The 20,659-nt window shown below is 38.8% G+C and overlaps 1 protein-coding gene across 2 annotated transcripts in view; it reads left to right on the top strand.

Moving 5' to 3' along the window:
* slc25a21 (solute carrier family 25 member 21) overlaps window positions 1-20,659 on the top strand; it is a 97,281-nt gene that overhangs the window by 675 nt on the left and 75,947 nt on the right. The window lies entirely within an intron of this gene.

Below are 20,659 nucleotides of genomic sequence, written 5' to 3'. Positions count from 1 at the left end.
AAATAAATGTGTTTTGATTTGTAATTTTAAAGTTGACCAACGGACGAATCCTTCAACCGGATGTCTGTCTGGAGAGTGGAGATGTACGCGGGATACACGCGCACTTCAGTTAGTTCCGTTTACAAATCGTTCCCTCAGTTTAAGAATCGTTCTCTTCACGGATTTATTTGTGTAGTAATAACCTATTTAGTTTGTTCTTGGCAAAAGTAAAATGTTTCTTTAGCTCATTCTTATTATGTTTACTTGGTTTAAATGCCATCTGTATATTCTATAAGAATTAGTGATATTTTCTTTTAGTTTGTGAATATATATAGATATAGATATTTTTTATAAAGTTCAACAGCCAACAACGCAACAATAGAACACCAATTGTTTTATTAATTGTTTTATGTAGCTAATATACATCGAGCAGATAAGACGGAAGTCTGCACATTTGTAAAAAGCAATGATGCCAACTAACTTAGGCTACTTATTAGCAAACTACTAAAATGCTTTATTATGCATTTTGAGCTGGTCAAAATGTATTGGCAGAGAAATAGGAAAATCTACTCATTATAGCTTTAAATAAGAAAGAATCGGTGTTGTAACAAATTATTTTGTGTGCCATTACAGAAATTAAGTCTGTGTTCACCAAATTCGTGATGTCACGAGGCTAAAAGAATCTCAATTGTGGAACATCTTTACTCTCTGGTATCAAGCAGACTGCAAAGTTTGAGCTTTTATTGCTTGTATGATGATCTACCTGGCTATTTTAGCAGTGACAATGAATGATTTTGAACTTAAGGTACCAGGTTTAACATTAAGAAAATTAATGAATAACAACTTGCCCTTTTCATTTAATGAACTTTGCATCATATTCAGCAAAAATTAAGGTTTCTTTCTTTCTTTCTTTCTTTCTTTCTTTCTTTCTTTCTTTCTTTCTTTCTTTCTTTCTTTCTTTCTTTCTTTCTTTCTTTCTTTCTTTCTTTCTTTCTTTCTTTCTTTCACAGTGGTAGAATAACCCAGTGTTATTAGCTCGCACCTCCTGCACTTGTCATATTCCCTCCAGCTCCCTGTTAACGAGGCTTGGGAGCGAGAAAAGTTAATTTGTGTGTGACCTGGTCACAGGGATTGGATTGGGTCTGTGCTTGGCTTCTCTCAGGCTTGGACTGACTCTCCAAAATTGCTTTTTTTCCCCTTAAGGACACAAGAGTTAATGTCACTGCAGAGCGTTTTATATATCCTACAAGGACTCATTTTACAGCCTTTCCATCCAAGCATATATGGAGAAATTGGGGCATATGTTAAAGTCTGAAATTAGGGAGAGTTAGGCTGTATCTAATAATGTGATGTCAAGTTTTTTAATCTACCACAAGGGGGAAGCATTGTACATGGCATTGATTGTAGTCTCAGAGCATTTTTCAACTTTTGGTTGTTTTTCATGGCTTATGGAAATGTAGCAAATGTGACTATCATTCGGTGACAGTCCATCTGTTGTAAAATCGATACATTTAAAAAACAAAAATACACAAAAGCATGTGAGAGAAGGTCATTATGCGACAGAATTACTTGAAAATGTATTTATAATTTCATCAATTTGACTCAGATTTGAGTCTTTAAAAACACACATTTTGAATATCCGACTCTTTAATGAATCAGAAATGAATTAATCAAATCTGTGTTGTACTAAATCAGGTTTTGTTTCTTGCAGTATATGACAGTATTTAAAAGTGCACTAATATTTACTGACATGCCTTTTATTTAGGAAATATTCCATCTATATGGAACTATTAGCTGACTCCTAAGACAATACACAGTGCACAGTGCAATCCAGCTTTAATTGTGAAAAATGGGCCTGAATTAGTTTAGCCGGATATTGCGATCTTTGCATTTGCCCAATTCTATAAAAAATTCTCTTTCATAAGTGTTCTTAATGGGAACTTATTTTCCTTTCATCATTTATCTTAGTATTATCCAGAAGGTCCGGAAGAATGGTCAGATGTTACCTTAAGTGTTTTTGGTATTGATTTCCTCTCCCTGCCCCTGTTATGCAGAGTAATTTGGTAAGATTTACACAAAAATGTTTTAGTTATGATTAGTTTCTGTGTAAACGTATCCGCCGACTGCAAATGGAGTGTGACGGGAAAAGACAGACAGCCTAAGTATAATTGAACTCAGTCCACAGCAGACCCTCACTTAAAACACACTCAGACCTCTACTGTTTTAACTGGTGCATAAGTGTGAAATAAAGTCTAGGAGCATCAGACGAATAAATCCATGTAGCCTCAATCGAGAAGAAGAAAGGAGTAAAACAAGATCAAATAAATACAGGTAATTAAAAGGAGAACCCTGGGAGAAATATTCACATTAGATGTCTGCCGCAAACGACCGTTTCCTCTCCGGCCCACGACTGGCCGCTACAATCAGAGCTGAATTAGGCCTAATATTTATTTCCAGAAACAATTGTACATGCCTCAGCAGGGCAATGATTGGACATGTTGTGGACAGATGTTTAGATGAGCTCATGTTTGAATGTTGATTTTGGAGGGTTCTTCTAGTCTCCAAATCGCCGCCTTACACCCAGTTCTGTGTCGCTTTAAGACTTTTGTCTTTTTGTCACTGGACACAGTGAAATCTGTGAACAAGATATATAATCAGAGTTCTAATGATATTTTTGTAATTATGCAGAAAGTTTGATTGCATTTGTAGTTCGCTCCTCGATGTGTAAAACCGTTTTTGAAATGGGGCAAAAACGCAATTAAACCATAATAAACATTACAAAAACAAACAGAGGAGATTTATTGACTGCTACGACTAATTACCTCTAGAGGAAATGTGCAGGATCATAATGTCACAAGAAATCAGTTGACTGCAACCAGGCATGAAGTATAATGGTAACATATGCAGCAAGGAGCTTAGACTCTCCAAACAGATCATATACCTCCCACATGTACCTGAAGTAGATTGGAGGAACCCTTAAAAGAGCGAACACCACAAATGTGCGTTTGTTTGTTTACACCATGGATTACTTTCTACTGGTGATAAAACATCACTCCCTCTAAGTCTGACCAATACGCCTGCAAGAACTACTGTCGAACTACTGTTTGCATGAGCCGTATGTGGGTTGTCGCTGTTGTGTCAGCTGTTTATCAGAGAGCCGGGTCTTGAACGGATGGAGTTTAGTCTGCCGGGGTAATGTACGAGCCAGCCAGGGGCCACCGACGTTATCTTAATGGTATGATTTATGGAGGTCGCACGCTGAACTGAGCAGAGGATCCGCGACAGATGGGGACGTGCGTGGGAGACTTTTCTACTGTAGACGCACACACACATACGCTCATCCATCATGCATTTTGTGTTGCTGTAAGCAATGAGGATAATTGCGGTGTTATGGTAGAGTAGCGTGATTATGATTGTTCGACATGGGAGGCTGTGTCTGGGCTAGCGCTCGTGCTCATTTTCCGGGGGAAATTGTTCAGATGAGGCCTTTGGAGCGAACTGAAAAGACTGAAAGGAGCTGGCTGGCTACAATACATACAATACGTTCTATCACCCGATAACGATGGTGATCTAATCAGTGTTGTTAATGGTAACCACATTCATTTTTGATAAAACATAGGCCTAGTCTTAGTGTTTGAATGACGTATGTGCCATTGGCATTTGAAATGCCTTTAAATGTTCTGAAATGAGTTTTCTATGAAGAAATCTTGGCTTATCTAACGTGAGTGGGTAAACGCTGCCTTTAAAGTCTGTTTACTTATTCCTGGTAAAGAAAAATGTTTTCTTTCGCATTCTTTTATTAAATGGTAACTACTTCTGACTCTGAACTATTATGAATCCGTAGCGAATAAAGCTATTAAGGCAGTGTTTAAGATTAATGTTGTAGATAATGCAGCCTTTCTAAAATCTTGACCTTAGTTAATGAAGTAATTGGATGCCTGTGAATATAATAAAGTTTACAGCAATAATTGCAAATAATGATAACAACTAAAAAGAAGTGTTTCCTTTGGGATACATCAAGATGCTCTCAAGGGTGAGCTTGACCTTCACCCTTAATGTCTATGGTCAAAAAAATTCATCAACAGTGTTTGAGGAGGGGAATGATTTTCCACAATCCAATGTAAACTTGTATTCAATTAATTTTGGTAGGCTACGTACAGTAACGCCCACTTTTCTCAATGTAGTCTATTTCCAATGTATAATGCACAACATTTTTCCATCAAATTTGCTGTCACTTGAAAATGTCATATTGCGTAAGTAAAATGGGTTGCTAAAACATTATCATGTTGATTTTTTGAACCTTTTACACAGTCCCTCAAATAACCAAAAAACAGGTGGTCTGACATAACATGAAAACATAAAATATGAGTCAAGGGAGGAAAAAAAGAGTCTGAGATGTCAGAGATTTCCAAAGGAATGAATATATTAGAACATGCAGTCATACTGGCCGAACACACTGTATTACATACAGTACCGTAATACAGCACATGGCAGCAATAACATAGTTGGAAAGGAAACTGGCTAACAAGCTATGCTTAATTGAGCACTTAGTCTAAGTAGTCAAGGGCCATAGTTTGAATGACCCTGTAGGAAAATGAAACTGCACGGTAGATGATACACAGTGTGTGCATGCATTTGCGTGTATATTCACTTTTTCTTGGACCGCTGTCCAGTTGGCTGTTGTTCGACCTTGTAATTAGCACAGAATGCTGATATGTCTTTTGGCTGGAGAAGAGCTTTTGATGGAGTGATCACAACATTGCATTGATCGTAAAGTTTTGTATGAACGTATTCCCATAAAGGCTAAAAATAATCTTCTAAGGAGCTCTCCTCAAATTCACTTTAAATTTGTAATTGTTTCTCAATTCACCATGCTGTAATTTGCAATGACTTAACTGTGGTGGAAAACTTGTGTTTTGCTCTGTTTGAGAGACAAATCATTGTCCCGTTTCAGCTTTATATTGTCTGGAAACGTCGGGTGAATCTCTGCCCAGAGTTACAGTTCTGTTGTCGGCCTAGTTTGTCATTTGAAGGAGAACCAAACATGTCAGAATTTTTGGTCAAGTACAAATGTCATGGATGAAACAAAGTCAAAGAGTAATGTATACATCTTAACTGAATCTAATTTGAGAAGCTAAATTGTAGAGAATTACAAACCTAGTAGAAATGTACGACTTGTATTTAAAAACATAGGTACTGTCAAAAACAACAACAGCCAAAAAAGATTTAAGAACAGTTTTCTTGATTGTTGGTGTTTATGACTTTTTAGGTTCTTTGCACTTGTGTACAGTGGCTAAATATTAATGTCAATGAATTATTTACATTACAAATATAATTTATTTTTCAGATGCTATTATAATGTATTTGTTTGGGGTTAGGCTAATAGTTTTATTCATTTCTGGAAGCATTAAATTGATCAAAAATGACAGTCAATATAAGTTATTGTCTTTCAAAAGTAAGAGTCGACTCTGAGTCAATTAAATGAATCATTTTTCAAATGAGACATAAGCCGTTTTGTTGTGATGTCAAGACGAAACATTAGCATATTGCCCGCCCACTTATTGTGCGCGCCGACACCAGGGAAAACTTGAACCTCAAACCGGCAGCTGATTCCTGTGGATACTGGATAGCATTATGTCCAGAAGACGCTGTGCTCTACAATGTGAAGCCCAAGGACGAGCATGTGAAGAATCAGTGGTTAAAGTTAATCTTTACCACGATATCACAGCAGTATAATCCTAAACTTTTGCTGTGTTCCCTTTATTTTACTGACGACTGCTTCTCAAATCTCTGAGGTCAATGCAGGATTCGCAAACTGCTTGCTCTTGAAAGATGGAGCTCAAAATACTTCGTTTTGAGTTTTATATTGTGTAGGTCTCCTGCAAACTGGCTAACTCACATTATTACTGTTTTACTGAAATTCTTTTGCTAATCAGTTGTGGGCCACTATTACCTATAACTGTGTCTATTAATGCAGATTGTCTGTCGTTCTCACTACTTTGAGGAAAGATTACGCATTGAGCAAGATCTGTTTTACCAATGTTTATGTTACATCAGTCATTCATGCTAGAGCTCGGCTAATATATACAACATTGCATACATGCACTGTTATTGATACAGTTTACACGTGTTCACCGCAATATATTAATTCTCTGTAAATAAATTGCAGACATTAAATTGTTATGGCAATGGCCGTTTTTGTTTTCATTGCGCGCGCTGTAGGCGGTAAACCAATCACAACAGACTGAGCTGTCTGGCCAACCAGAACAGAGTAGCTTGTGGAAAGGCGGGATTTAGAGGGATTGATTCATCTGACTAGTCGTTTGAGAATGATTGAAAATGTGGTGATGTGCAAATGTATATTATGAGGAAATAAAACAGTTTTTTGACCTTTGATGCATGTAAACCTGTTGTAGAATACTCCAAAACAACATTAGGAAACTTTAGAAAATAGCGTAATAGGGGCAGTTTAAACATTCTTTGTCATAGAATCCTGAAAAAAATCATGTGACACTGAAGACTGGAGTAATGATGCTGAAAATTCAGCTTTAGATACATGTTTTATAAATTATTATAAATTATTAAAAATAGTTATTTTACATTGTAATTTTTTTCTGTATTTATGTTAACTGTATTTTTGATAAAAGAAATGCAATCATAGTCAGCATAAGACACTTTTCAAAAACAAAAACAAAAATCTTAGAGTGTTCAAAGTAAATGCAGAAATTACTAAGTAAAGGGAAGTTACTTCTGATTAAAAGTCTGATGTAATTTGATGCAGATGCCACTTGCTTAATATTTTTAATGTAATGCAATGACATTACATTTTAAGTGCGGCGTATAAGTGTCCAAATCGTGTGGGGGGGGTTGATATAAATATGAAATCCTGTGGACATCTATGAGTTTAGATATATGTGTGTGTGAGCATTAATGTTGTTCTTTGTTTCTAGAGAGTCAGAGCACAGGTCTTCAGCAGGGAGATGGCCTCTTCACTCTTCAGCTGTGTTAACCGACTCAAGATGAGCGCTGTGCGGGCATTGCGGGCAAGAGCTCAAATCATAATGTGATTTGTTGTGCTTGGGAGCCAATTTGAGTCTTTTCGGGCGAGATCCCTGCCCGGTCGCCGCTTGTGTGCTTGGCGAAGGAGACTTTAATTAGAGAAGCTCAAATTTATAGACACTTTTGATTATGGCTGATCTTGAGTTGTAAAAGGATGACATTGCCTAGAAGGGGGACGTTGGCAAAGGAAGCCGGACAATTTGATAATGAGAACCAAAACTTAGGAGAAAGGCTTGTTTGAATTTGTTTACACATTTATTATCCTTTCAAAAGGAGCGCTTCATCCAATAAAATCAGGAAAGACACAGATGTCACAATCAAGAGGCAATAAGAAGGGATGGGAGGGAGAAATGAAGCGGTTTCCGTTATTATGTTTGAAATAAGGGCAATTATACAATGGAATAAAGATATAAAAAATGATGTTGGGTCATGGAAAAGTGCCCTAGTTTTACGTCTTGAATTCCTGTTTTCTCATGTTACCAAGTGGCACTGGGTGGGCAATGGCAGGAAATAAGGAGGGGATTATTGCACAAATTTGATGCTGACTGGTTTCATAAATTAGTTCTGAATGATTGACAGGATCTTAATCCAATAGGCGATTTGGCCAGAGAAGCTGTTTAAGGCCGAATCATAAAAATAAATAAATAAAAACCAGTGCTGCAAGTGTTGTTTCAGATTGATCTAATCTGTGATTATATCCTCACTTTGATTGGTGTAATTTTTTTCCAGTCTGTGAAAAAGGCCGCATCATACCCAAATAACATGTCCACTAAAATTTTTGGTCAGCCTCTAAATCTTAAACTGTCATAATGTTGCAATAATCACTTCACTCTTCTGGTTTGTCCCCCCCTGTTTTCTGTCATTATGGAACTGTTGTTGTTAGCTGTCTTACTTGCAGTTGCCAAACTTTGTGATAGGTGGCAGTAAAGAGCTATTTTGAAGTTTCACTTCCAGCCTTTATAAATCTTTCACCAAGTGATGATGTTCAATGTTAAGGTTCAAGCTGAAAATTGAAAGCTTTTTATAGTCATAGAGAAGATTTATTCAGTTATAATTATGTAGGAGAATCATATGGAACGAATGATAGTAAACCCTTTAATCTAGAAGATGTTTGCATTGTGTACAATTGAGGAAAAATCCACATAGGTTATTTTTCCTTCCAGTGCAATGGACTGAGTTTCTCTAGTGCTGTTATGAATTTTCCGTCACCTCACAAAAATGAAGCACAACTTCCTGTTTCGTTTTTCCTCTCTCTCCTGCTGTGATTCCTACGATGGTTTTAGCCTCATCAGTAGTGAGTCTCAGGACTTCAAAGTCCCTCTGGACTTCATATGACGTGATCAAATAGTGCTGATTTCATTTCCCACAAAAGCAATGGCTGCTAGCCAGTGGCTTAGCTAACATTCCAAGAACACTCCAATCTGTCATTTGCCCATCACTGTCTAACGCTCGGGCAACTCCACGGCAGGTGGCACTGCTCATCCTGACCGCGGCCTGACGTAGTTGGCCAGCTCGTTCAGCTCCAGACGCTGAAGTCCTGAGAACATGCTCGTTCCAACGTCAAGACGCTGGATGTTTGATAGAGAAATAAATGAGCTCAGAAGGGAAAAGGCATCTTCATCCCCGAGCGGTGTCTCGTACAGAATGAGACGTGCATGCAGAAGTCAGTGGTGCAGAGAGAAGACCACACATTCTGAGGGATCCTAAGGGCTCTCTGCTCGTTTTGAAGTGCAGTATGGTGGAAAGGTTAAGCTATCAGTCTGCTGACTGTGGCAGCAGCCTCTGATGAGAGATGACAGATGCTTTCTCCAGATAAAACTTTCCGGAAGGACACAACGACTGCTTTGCCGTGTCCGCGGATGAGACTGAGAAGGTTGTGGATTAGAATCATATACGCATATGAAAAAAATGAACACTTTTTGTTGTTGTTGTGTTTTATATCATGGCCATTTATTCATAGATACAGTGGACACATCACAACAACACGGCACAACAAAATGTCAAACCACGTTGAGTGCATGTCAGTGTACTCATTTTAATCAAACGTTTTTTGAAAAGTTTATTTTTCTAATATCATGAATGATTCATTTATAAATATCAAGTTTTGAGGTAGTTACAGCATGATATTTGACAAATCTTGCCTAACTAAAAAGTTTGAACTAAAAAGCAAAACATTTAAGAGACTTGCACCGCATAACTATATACTATATAATAATGTAATTATTGTATGAATAAATATAGTATATCAAAGTATAAAAAAAGCAGTGAAGCAGTTTTGTGAAAATATTTTCCCAAAAAAATAACACTAAATGTTTATGCCAAACTACTTAAGCTTTTCTTTTAGATGCATTTTATTTATTTCATTCAGAATATAATTTCAAGACAGTTGTATGACCCTGACAACCCCCCAAAAACAATATTATTTTAATTTAGAAATGATAAAGTTCATCATTGAAAGGGTGTATTTACGTCCTTTGTTTTTATTGTATTTTTGTTATATGATTTGGTGTGTGTGTGTGTGTATCTGATTAAAGCAGAATCATTCGTTTGCAGATGCCACATAATGTTTTATGTAATAAAATAGAATGTGCAAATTTTGGATACCTCTAGCTTGGATACTAAAAGGATACATTTAAAACTTATATTTTCAGTTTTATTCTTTATTGTACCTAATTGCATGAGCAGTATATTAAACAGAAGCATGTAATGTTTATAATCTGATGGCTCAGCAGGTGTGTGTTAGTATGAGGGTAGAAGCAGAGCTGATGAGATGGGAGATATATCTCCTCTGTAAGCACTTGTTCCTTCCCAGGAGCCCATTGCCGCCCATGTAGAAAGGAATCTAGTATGGCTCTGGTGTCAGGCTCTGTCATGCATGGCCAGGCTCTGGGGTGCTTTTGAAAACGGCCCTTTCCGCCTCAGTCGGCTGAATAGATGGAGCCCAAGGGGCACTTTTTCCACAGCCACCAATTTATCAGCTCATATCCAGACCGATATGGCCTGTCATTGCCTGTGCTTTCCCTGTTTGTCCCTCTCAATGTTTATAAATGGCAGTGAGTGAATGGCAATGCCTAGAGTAGAGGAAATGTCTCACTGTGATTATGTGCAGGTCGCTGCCGTTTTTGTGGGTCTGTTTGTGTTTGGATTGCTTAGGGAAATGTTTTGTTTGGTAATTTTTTTCCAACCCACCCGTGCACTCTCAGATTTAATTGCATTTATGATATGTACTTGTGAGTATCCTGAAAGAAACGGGCACATTACACACACTACTAACACTAATAGTTATGAAAAATATGTAATGCAATCCACAGTAACATTATGGCTTTAATTTTAAAATGTTCCCCCCAAAATGGCTGGTCAGAGGGCTACAATAATTGTCCAGGGGGCAATTAGGTAGAATGGCTGCGGGAGCTGCAAAGTCATTTTGTAAGCCAAACATCCTGGTGCTGGGCTGCAGAACCCAGTCTGCTTGCGGGAAGCTGTTTGTGGGGAAGTGGATCAGGGTTTGTTTTCTTTCTCTGAGAACTCTGCCAGATGAGCAGCACCTGAATTTCAGCACCATTCTTTTCTCCTTCATCTTCATGTGACCAAAGCAATAAATAATGAAACCATGTCTAATTTTAATCTGAATCCCACAAATTATTTTATGGTAAAATAAAATAACATTAAACATATTGTTCTGGCTTTAAAACCCGATTGAATGAGCCACATTTGAAGCCTTTATAGTGCAGCAGTCGGGTTCCAGAAGTAAAAATCCCATTCATTTTCTACCTAATGGAATTTATTTTTTTAAAATAACTTCTAAACCTTTACAGACATACCTACTGTGAGCTACGAGATTGTTGATTGATGATACAGTATATGCTTTTGGTAAAGCCTTCAGCCTGCTTATTTGTTTAAATAATTGTTAAAATTATTTAGCATTCTTTAGTGGTCGCCTGTTCTCACAAAGCACTGCGAATGACGTAATAGAGTCAGTCGCTCTATGGTCTCAATGGTTATTTGCAATAAACGTAAACTTAAAGTATTTACGCAGTAGACAGTGTTTTTGTCTTTTTGTCTGATTTTCAAATACTGATAAAAATGAACGGATATAAATAATTCCACAACCAAGACCGCTGAAAAAGTGGGCGGATGCTGTTGCACTCAATCCACCTTATATTATATTATGATGTGATGAACGTGAGATGGACTGAGATGCTTAACTCTGCATTTAACTTTAAAATGTACAAAATCTAGTGGTAAACATTGAATTCTCTATATATTATATATTAATGCAAACATATGTGATTGCTGTAATGATTGGCCTAAAATATTAGTGCCCAAATAATATTATTATTATCTTAAATTGTCTTTATCAGTCTATCACTCTATCATATATATTTATACCTTTTTTCTCCATAACTTTACCAGAAAAAATTACCAGAAATATGTACATAATAATAATTAGTATTATTATATTACAATAGATTGATGTATTGCTTAAATGTGTCACTGTACCTATACACATTACATCTATATATTTATGTATTTTCCTTCCTTTGTATAAGCTATTATGTCATGTTGCCATGCTAGCTTTGTTTAATACATTTTTTTAAATGTTGCTTAGCAACAGCAAATACATTTATTTTGATTATTTATTTACTTATTTCTGAGGTAAAAAAAAATCCCAGTAATGTTACCATGGCTGACACTGTGTAAATGCCTGAACTGTGGTAAAATGCACAGTTATTGCTTCATTGCAGGGTTCCTCAAATACAGCAATGGAGGGCCAATGCCCAGCAGAGTTTAGCTCCATCCCTAATCAAAGACACATGAAGCTAATAATCAAGGTCTTCAGAGTTACTAGAAAAATTGCAGGTGGGTGAGTTTGATCAGGTTTTGAGCTAAACTCTGCAGGACAGTGGCCCACTAGGGCTGGATTTGAGGAACCCTCTTTTATTTGGAATGATATTGAGTAAACGTTAGAGTGGAAAATGTGATAAATGCATTCAATTAGTAATGCTGAAAATCTCAAGAAAACAATGCAGAAAACGTGACCTGGTCAGACAGAAAGCAGGCACAAATGTGGAAATTTGTTGTATCTCAGCGCTCTGTTAGGTCACACACCTGATATAAAGCGGGCCAGCTTTAGCAGTCTGAATAAGTCTATGCTTTATAAACCAGAAGCTGAGCTGCTCATAAGTGATATCCATCATCACAAGGGGCAGAGCCGACAGGCTTGTCTTTGAAAATGGAAAAAAAAAAACAGAGTGGTGTGGGAAAAATGAGTGTAATGTGCATTTTGCATGTGGGTAAATTAAGTGTCATTCTGTCTGAGGCACTGAACTGCCTAAATGGAAGACACAGTCCATTTATTAGTCATGCTAGAGGACCATATTATTTTCCTTAACTTCACTTAAATACTAAAATATGAGAAAATGAGCAAAAGAACAAGGCTTATAATTGCCTTCACAAATGAACGAAAATTAGTTTAGGCCCAGATCCAGGAATTGGTAATGAACAAAACAGCAAATGACATCATTCTAGTGTTGTCAGAGAATTAACTTGTTTAGAATAACCCTTCTCTGTCACCTTGGCAAGGAATCTCACGTTTGCATAAAACGGCCATTTTTCCTACTTTAAGTGATATGTTTAATGTGGAATAAAGGTACTTTAAGAAGGGCATGAAAAATGAACAGCACTCTGTCATTTTGTTTGGTTCTCTTGCATTTTTGTTTAGTTTTCTTACATTTGGGGGAGGAGCAATGGCATATTTGTCACTCTTGAGTTAGCACAGTCTCTTTTGGCCGAGACGAGTGAGGTTTGCCATCGCTCCCCTAAAAACAACAAGGCACTCCTGCCAAGCTTCCTAGTTAATTAGCGAAGCATTTCACACGCTGCATAACATCAAAAAGGAAATGGAAAAGTGACAAATTTGGAGAGCTTGGCAGGGTGTGAGAGTCAGACTGAGCTTGAGGTTTCCCAAGCAGTCCTTTTACCTGAACAGGTTCTACTCTGTTTGATTCTTTTGCTCATTATATTCAGAGCGTATCAGAGGCGTTTGTTTCCATCAGAAATTATTTTCCCCTAAAGTCATCATTAGCCTTAATTAGTTTCGTTTTATTTATGAGCTCTTCCCCAAACTGACTGTGAAAAGCTAAGAGAAGAACAAAAGGAATGTGTCGAATTGAAGTTTAATGTACCCACGGAGTGAAGTCTGTGCGGAAAGACACGTTGAAATATTGTGTTTTTAGATTTCTTTCAGCAATACTTAGATCGGATTGCATTTTATGTTAAATTAAATCGTTTTGGCTAAAAAACAGTTTCCGACTCCTTAAAGGATGATTAGTTTGTTCATTTGCACTCTTTTTAAATTAGGTGAAAGCTAGTACATTCATATTGTGCTATTGTCTGTATTGCAACGACACTTGTTTTATTAATCTCCTCCAACCAAATAGTCACTAAGAGCCTCACTTCTTTGCGAAAAATTATAAGAGCTATCCTATAAATTACAGAATGTTAAAAAAAGAAATACTGATCCCTCTATTTCATGCCTGACTTTTATAGGCTGGTAGGCGTCCATATCCATGTAATGATGACTGCCAAATGTTACAAGAAAAAATAGCAATGCTTTATTTCCCAGCACTCTCAGCATTTTCAAAAATGTCAACCAGAGAATTCTACAGCTTGAAATGGCAGCTCAAACCTTCGTAAAGCATGATTGACATACATCACACCTGTTCTTAACCTCATCATATCTTCATCCAGAATTTTCCCTCCTGCAACAGACTGCTCAATCCCCACCCAACTCTGCTATAAGCCTGGGCAAACTGTCACCGCATCAGCCGCAACAGTCTGGGGAGTTGAACTTGACTGGAACATATGTCTTCAATTTTAATAGCCCTTCATTCCCCCAGATGGCCTGGAGGGGGGAAGGTTGCCTGAGAAGCTGCGTTTCATGTAAGAATAATTTGTGTTAAGTAGCTGGGCGATCTGTTTGTTACGCTAGAGCTGACAGTTTGTTTATGTTTCTTGAGGAGTATGATGGATGGGGCAGGAGTTGATGCTAATTAGGCTAAATTGTTGCTAAGAATGCAGTGGGCCTGCGCCACACTGCATAGGCCAGCTCCCATTGTTCCTGTCTCTTCGCACTCGAGGCGTAATTGAATGGAGCTTGCAGCCATTCATCATTGTAGTGAGAGGCAGGAACAGGAAGTTAGAGTCTGAGGCACTATGGACAGGGAGGGCTGGGGGACGAACTGGTTGGGCATGGGCGACAGTGATGGGACACGTGACAGAAAACACATCTCTCATGTTGTCTTTAAATCTGTATTGACAGACACTCAGAGTCTGTTCCAAAATCCTAGGGAGCTACCTCGCTGCCTAATACTGCTTACATTGCCAAATGGTATCATCCTAACAGAGATGGAACCTCATAAATGGGTTATTTGGAACACTCTACGCTCCACATTGATTAAAGGTGCAATATGTGATCTGGGAAATGGAAACTTTAGCCTGCTAGCATTGAAAGCATACGATCCCACCCTCTGTGCAAATCACCATCCGAAGTAACGCCTCCTCCGAAACACAGAAACGCGCACAGATGACGTATGATGTCTGTGTGAACCGGCTGCACAGTGGTATGCAAACACACGTTGACTGACAGGGAACACAAACATTTTATGGTCCTACGCCTTCCACAGACAATATATATTAATAAAAATACATTTAGGTTAACATAGTGATTGCTATCAGGATATGAGGAGACTTTCAACCAGCATAACAACAAAAATTATGTAGAGAATCAACTATTGCACCTTTAAATTGTATAATTGTATTGTAAATGGTATATTTTTTTTTAAATCAATTGTTGTTGGTATTGAATGAATTCTTAGTCATTTTTTTACTAAATGGTAAGTTGACATACATTCTAGTTTGTCCTCCATCTTGAATTTTCTTTTTTCACTGAGCTTGTTGCAGTTTATTCTTGGATTACATTGTCTTTGAAGAATACATGCCATTCTGCCTAAGAACTGGGGGAGAAAACAAATTATCTTAGGAGGCAATTATCTTATCTTTTTTGATCTTTTGGAATAGACTTTGCATTGGGAGCGTTCCTATGATGCTTTAAATGTCTCACTAAAAACCCACTAGATTTTGAAACAGCTGAATTCTCACAATATGTAAACTGAATGTGACCCAGTTAGCAGAGGAATATTTGCATTAATAATGCTAATCACATAATGTTGGATCTCTAGAAATGATTTATTTACAAAGAATGGTGGTATCAAATTCTGCTTTCTTACATCATATAATGTGAGACACTTTATCACTTCCTCTGTACCACTTCCACTTCCTCTGTTCTTCTACCTATCCCTCCATCCGTCCTGTTCCTTAATTTCACCCATACATTGCTAGTGGCACCTTCTCAATGTTCACCTTAATTTGTTTTCTCCCCTTTCCCCCTTCATTTATTTTCTTTGGTCTGCCCTTTTCCTGAAGCAGGAAAGTGAGGAAATGACCATTACAAATCTGTAGACCTGTGGTCCACAGCCCAGCAGGCCAAGACCCCCAATCATCCACCCCATCCACACGTGCCCCTGACAGCCATGGTAATGACCTCCACTCAGATTGCCGTGCCACTCACTGTAAGGGTGTTACAGGGTGACTTCCGCCTTACTGTAACTTTATGCTAAACGAAGACATGTGAGGACCACACTCAGAACCCTCGTCTCACATCAGCTGTGTATTACGTTGCAAACGGACAGAACCTGGCACCAGTCAACACCCTTGACCTTCTAAGTCCGATCTCATTAAGCCGGAGAAAGCATTGTTTACTGTGCCCCTACAAATGTTTGTGTAGAAACATGTGTTAGCATTTAACCTCAAATACGTACATTCACCATACAGCAATGCCATCTGCAAACAACAGCGTTATGACAGGGTGGAGGGGATGGGTTGGCTCGTGAAAGAGAGTAGAGCATGCTCAAGATGGGTTCAACTTCAGAGAGGTACACTTAAATTGTTCTGGATGACTGTTACTTAACTAGCCCCTAGCTAGCATGGAATGGGTTAGCATTGTCTCTAGTCATGAGTTAAACAAACAATGTCCTTTCAACAGTGCTTCAATCGACTAATTATATTTGCAAATGTAAGACAACCTCTTGACATGTTAGAGATCTTACAAACCTACAAAAAAAGTCTGAACAAAGGCCTAGCATTTAACAAATATGCTCTGACACTACAATGTTCCCTTGTGTACAATGCAAGTTTGATTGAGCTAGGGTTGCCAGCTTTCACAAAAGAGATAAATGGACACTCATTTTTTTTAAGGGAAATAGGGGGCACTCTTAATTTCTTTGTACCACATATGCCTTTTGAGATTTGAATCTGATTAATGCTACATGCAAAATTCAACAAATAAAAGTTAGTTGTACCTTAGTTGTCTTTGATCCTTCCCCTTGTTAGCACTCTTCCACCATTCACAAAGTGTTTTGTGTTTCACATCCATCTTTTGTGATTTAGTTTCCATTCTTGCATGTTAAATCAAATTTAAATTTCACCCTTACATGTCAATAAAGAATCTCTAGTCTCACTACTACGATACTCCTTACTAACACATGTTGCTACTAATTATACACCTCTGTCCAGAGTTGTACATCCAATATTGTTATAATAACCCGTGACCAAGCTTTTCTGGCAAACACAAATGCTTTCAACCTGAGCAGTTTATGCGTGACCTTGCTAGATACTCTGGGCAAAGTCTTATTATCATATAATCCATCCATCAAGGTCTGTCTCAGATGATTGGTGGGACACATTTCTGCAGGCTTAAAAGCTGCATATACATGTTTGGTTGTAGGTTACGGTCTTGATGGGGGAGGTCAGAAGAAGGAAGTGAGTGTGTTCGGATGGGCGAGAGTGAAACCTGAGCATGATTGAGTTAGGGAAAGGAGAAGAAGCCCTCCGGCTCAGAGTCGGATGTTGTGTGTATACATAGGAGTCCTGTCATGCTACCCTTTAAGCAAGTGGTGACCAACTTACAAATTGCAATGGGACTTTTTTGAATGCCAGAGGTAGTTTTGCGGAGGTTGGAGGTTGTGTAAGTGTGTGTGTGTGTGGTAGTGTGCAATTGTACCTGTACATCCTCATTTTGTATGAGCACTGACAATGCAAATGCACACAGATGTTTGCATTCGTTTTTTAAGGCCGTTCTTAATCCGAGATCACACAAGACCACATAAACGGATTCTGATTCTTTATGTTTTTCCCCAATTATCTGCACTTTCTTGTGGATTTTGTAAAACACAAATAATGAAGAATCGATTCAATTAACTAATCAAATTCTCAGCCTCCACAAAAAAATCTTGTGCTTCCTTTTCTTGTTTTCCTTGTGCTTGTTTTTTTAACTAGGAATTTGTTCTTGCTGCTTGCTCCACCATTCTTTGTCTTTGATTTGGCACAGCTTGTGAGGTGCTTTTTTAACTGTGGGAAAAAATGTCCCGAACGAAGAGCAGAGTGGAGGCGCCGTTCAGCGCTGAAGAAACGTTAAGCAAAAGCAGATGTTATAAAGTTTACAGAAATCAGAACATTATTTTCCTGTTTCCATCGCATTCTTCTAAACACTTAGTGAACAAGCTTTGAAGTCACCCAAGAAATCTAGTCAGCGGGAGGAACGATAGTATCTCGTAGGGGAACAGCATGAGGGAGGGGCAGAGGCGTCTCTCCTCCAGCATTGGTCTGTCAGAACCAGTTTTGCACTGATGCAGACTGAGCCATTCAAGGCCATGGGAGACGCCGCCCCCTGCACACGCCAACACCACTGTGGTCCTCGACGTAGATGGCTGTGTGTATAGGTCCATGTATCCAAGAGAGATCAGATAAATCCCAAATCTCTTAGAGGCACACCACAGGACGTGAGCACGTCTCTAAGGAAGGGCAAGGGACAACTTTGCTTTTATTTCAGTGAAGCAAGGCAATCAAAGAGTCTTAGAGTGTCTCTAACCTGAAGCAGCCTGTTGGCCTCTACTCTATTGTTTCAAAGTCAAAATTCATTTCATGTGCACTTGTTTTTGATTTAGCAAGGCAAATCACTCTTTTTATCTTGAATTAGGAGGAAAGGAGACAAACAAGTGTGTTTTCCTGTTTCAGCTCTGCAAGTTGAGCTCTGGGTCAGATCAGCGTTTGTAGCATGGTGATTTGTTGTGGCATGGGAATGGGACAGATGGCCATGTGTCTCTGACACAGAAAAAGATCTCAGTGTCACTGTCACTTCCGGCAGTCAGGATGCCTTCAAACCTCATCATAATATATACATAGATGTTGTTTCTGATCTTAATTCAGCCCTCCCAACCCTACATAAATTGCATTCAGTCTTTTTCCCCTTTTCTATGTTTATTGTGAGCCTTTGTTTGTGTTTGGAGAAGGGGCTGGTACAGGCCCAAACCGAGGTAAACTGTTTCTCTGTCTTCTTTGTATATCCTTTGTGGTCAATGTTAACGTTTAGGTGAATTCTTTCTTTTAAGGGATGGCATCTGCGCCCAAGGTTATTTTTTCTCATGTTTCCTTCAATTTTCTTTTCTCAAAAAGTCAGAACCTTGCTCAACTTAACAAGACCTACTGTAGTATAAACCCCACAAAAGATGGCATGAAAGCTTTAGTTACTGTTCGATTTTTCATTTTCTGTAGAAAACATGAATGGTACCCGCCACCATCGTTCTGGGCATTTTGGGTGGTTTTCAGAGTGTTTTCAAGTTGTTTCTAGGCTGTTCTGGCTGCGAGGTAACTTACCACTTAAAATTCACAGAGCTTACTCCTAAAAGGGTAGCCATCCTTGCTTCTGGAGGGCTTCCTTCCTGCAGACTTCAATTACAACCTTGCTCCAATGCACCTTCTGTTCCTGAAGATCTTATTAATTGTGTTTCAGGTGTGTTTGGCTGCGTCTATACCCCTAGGGTACTATTTGAACGGACGGCCATTTGTAGTGGTGTCCGAAACCATGGTGGATAATGCACTGTGACGGTCGTGCCGTATTAATTTCTGTTTCTCACAAACATTGCAGGACTAGTTCCACACCAAAGTTCAATACTTAGGTTTGAGTAAAAAAAAAAAAAAAACGGCAACTCAAGTATGAGCAATATTAATTGAGATGGTTCCCTTAGGAAACACCACGTATTAGTGCTGTAAGTCATTAGCAGAGAGCTCAGGGGTTCCTTGAGTGTGAGTTAATGTCCAAGTCTCGGAAGGCCCCTGGAAAGAAATGACGTTGAGGAAAGATGGCTGCAGGCATTTCTGCAGCAGAGAGCTTCTCCTTATGTGTTTAGATTGCTTCTCCACGCGCGTCAAACTGTTATCATTGGCTGGACGGCTGGTGATGCTGCTCCACTGGAAAGGCTCTGGTGTGAATTTTACTGGAGGACAGGGAACACAGATCATAAAAGCTGCCTGAGTTTGAGTCTTGAGCCCAGACGAGCTGATGTGGCCCTTACTTTCACTTCCCACCATCTGCTCAAGCACCCACACACTGGAATGGAATTGGAGTGTGTGAATGGAAGACCAGAGGGAGCCAAATAGAGAGAATCTGGGTGAGAGAAGGAGAATCTTACCTCACACATGTGGGCACAGGGCTGTATTTTGACAGTAAGTGCCATAAAAGCAAAACCAAAAAAACACAAAAGTGCTTTTCCCTACCTGTGGCTCATGACATCATGAGCCAAATATGTTTTGAGTGAAATCCATTTATTGCCCAGTGTAAACGGCCAGTGGGGGAATCACAGGGGAAGATAAAACAACAGCCTGTCTTTGCTCTTTAATGGCAGCACTGCTCATTGCCTCCCCTTGCGCCGTGGCATTAGGGCTCCAGATGCATTGGCCACCCTGCAAGCTCATCCATCTATCTAGTTTTTTCCGTAGCTCCTTTCTTTCCCATCACATGCTTTTTCCAGCTTGCAGACCTGCAGCAATGCTGCCAGGCTGAACAACAGAGGCCCAAGGTAGATGGACGTTCCTGTCCACTGTCCTAACCTCTAACCTCTTCTGGACTCTGAGACTATCCATGGTGCCCAGGAGGGGTCAGGACCCCGATGTGACCGAGGGCCTGATGGGGTCAGCTGGAGGAAGAGGCTTCTGCTGCCCGCTGGCTTTGGGTGTGAAAGAGCAGAAAACAAGGAGTGAAAGATGGCCCAGGAGAGCACGAGCCAAACCATGAAAGTTTAAACAAATACAAGGAGGAGAAAAAGTTACCTTGGTGGTCTTGCACTCTTTCCCCAGCTGATGTTTTGTTTTTTTGACAGGCCTTATTTTGAGAATCAGAATTGAGCCAGAGACAGTTCTCTTCGTTGCCAGTGTGGGGCGTAATTAGTGATGCTCAGAAACATCATTAGTAATATTAGTCTTCTGCCATACCCCAGAAGTTTATAATTATAATTGCAAATTGTTGTAAATAATAACAAACAATAATAGTCATGATTAAAATTTTAAATAATATATAATAATAATAGGTACTTTTTTCCCAAAACTTTCTCCCATTACAATTCATGCAGGATCGTGTTGGGAAAGCATGTTGCCCACACTTTTTCTTTGTTTATGAGAGTGTAGTGCATATAATATTTATCTCAGGGAGAATGTTTATATGTATTTT

The sequence above is a fragment of the Scardinius erythrophthalmus genome (genome assembly GCF_964197995.2).
Source record: "Scardinius erythrophthalmus genome assembly, chromosome: 19".
NCBI classification, from domain to species: domain Eukaryota; kingdom Metazoa; phylum Chordata; class Actinopteri; order Cypriniformes; family Leuciscidae; genus Scardinius; species Scardinius erythrophthalmus.
This window is presented reverse-complemented; position numbering and strand designations above follow the sequence as displayed.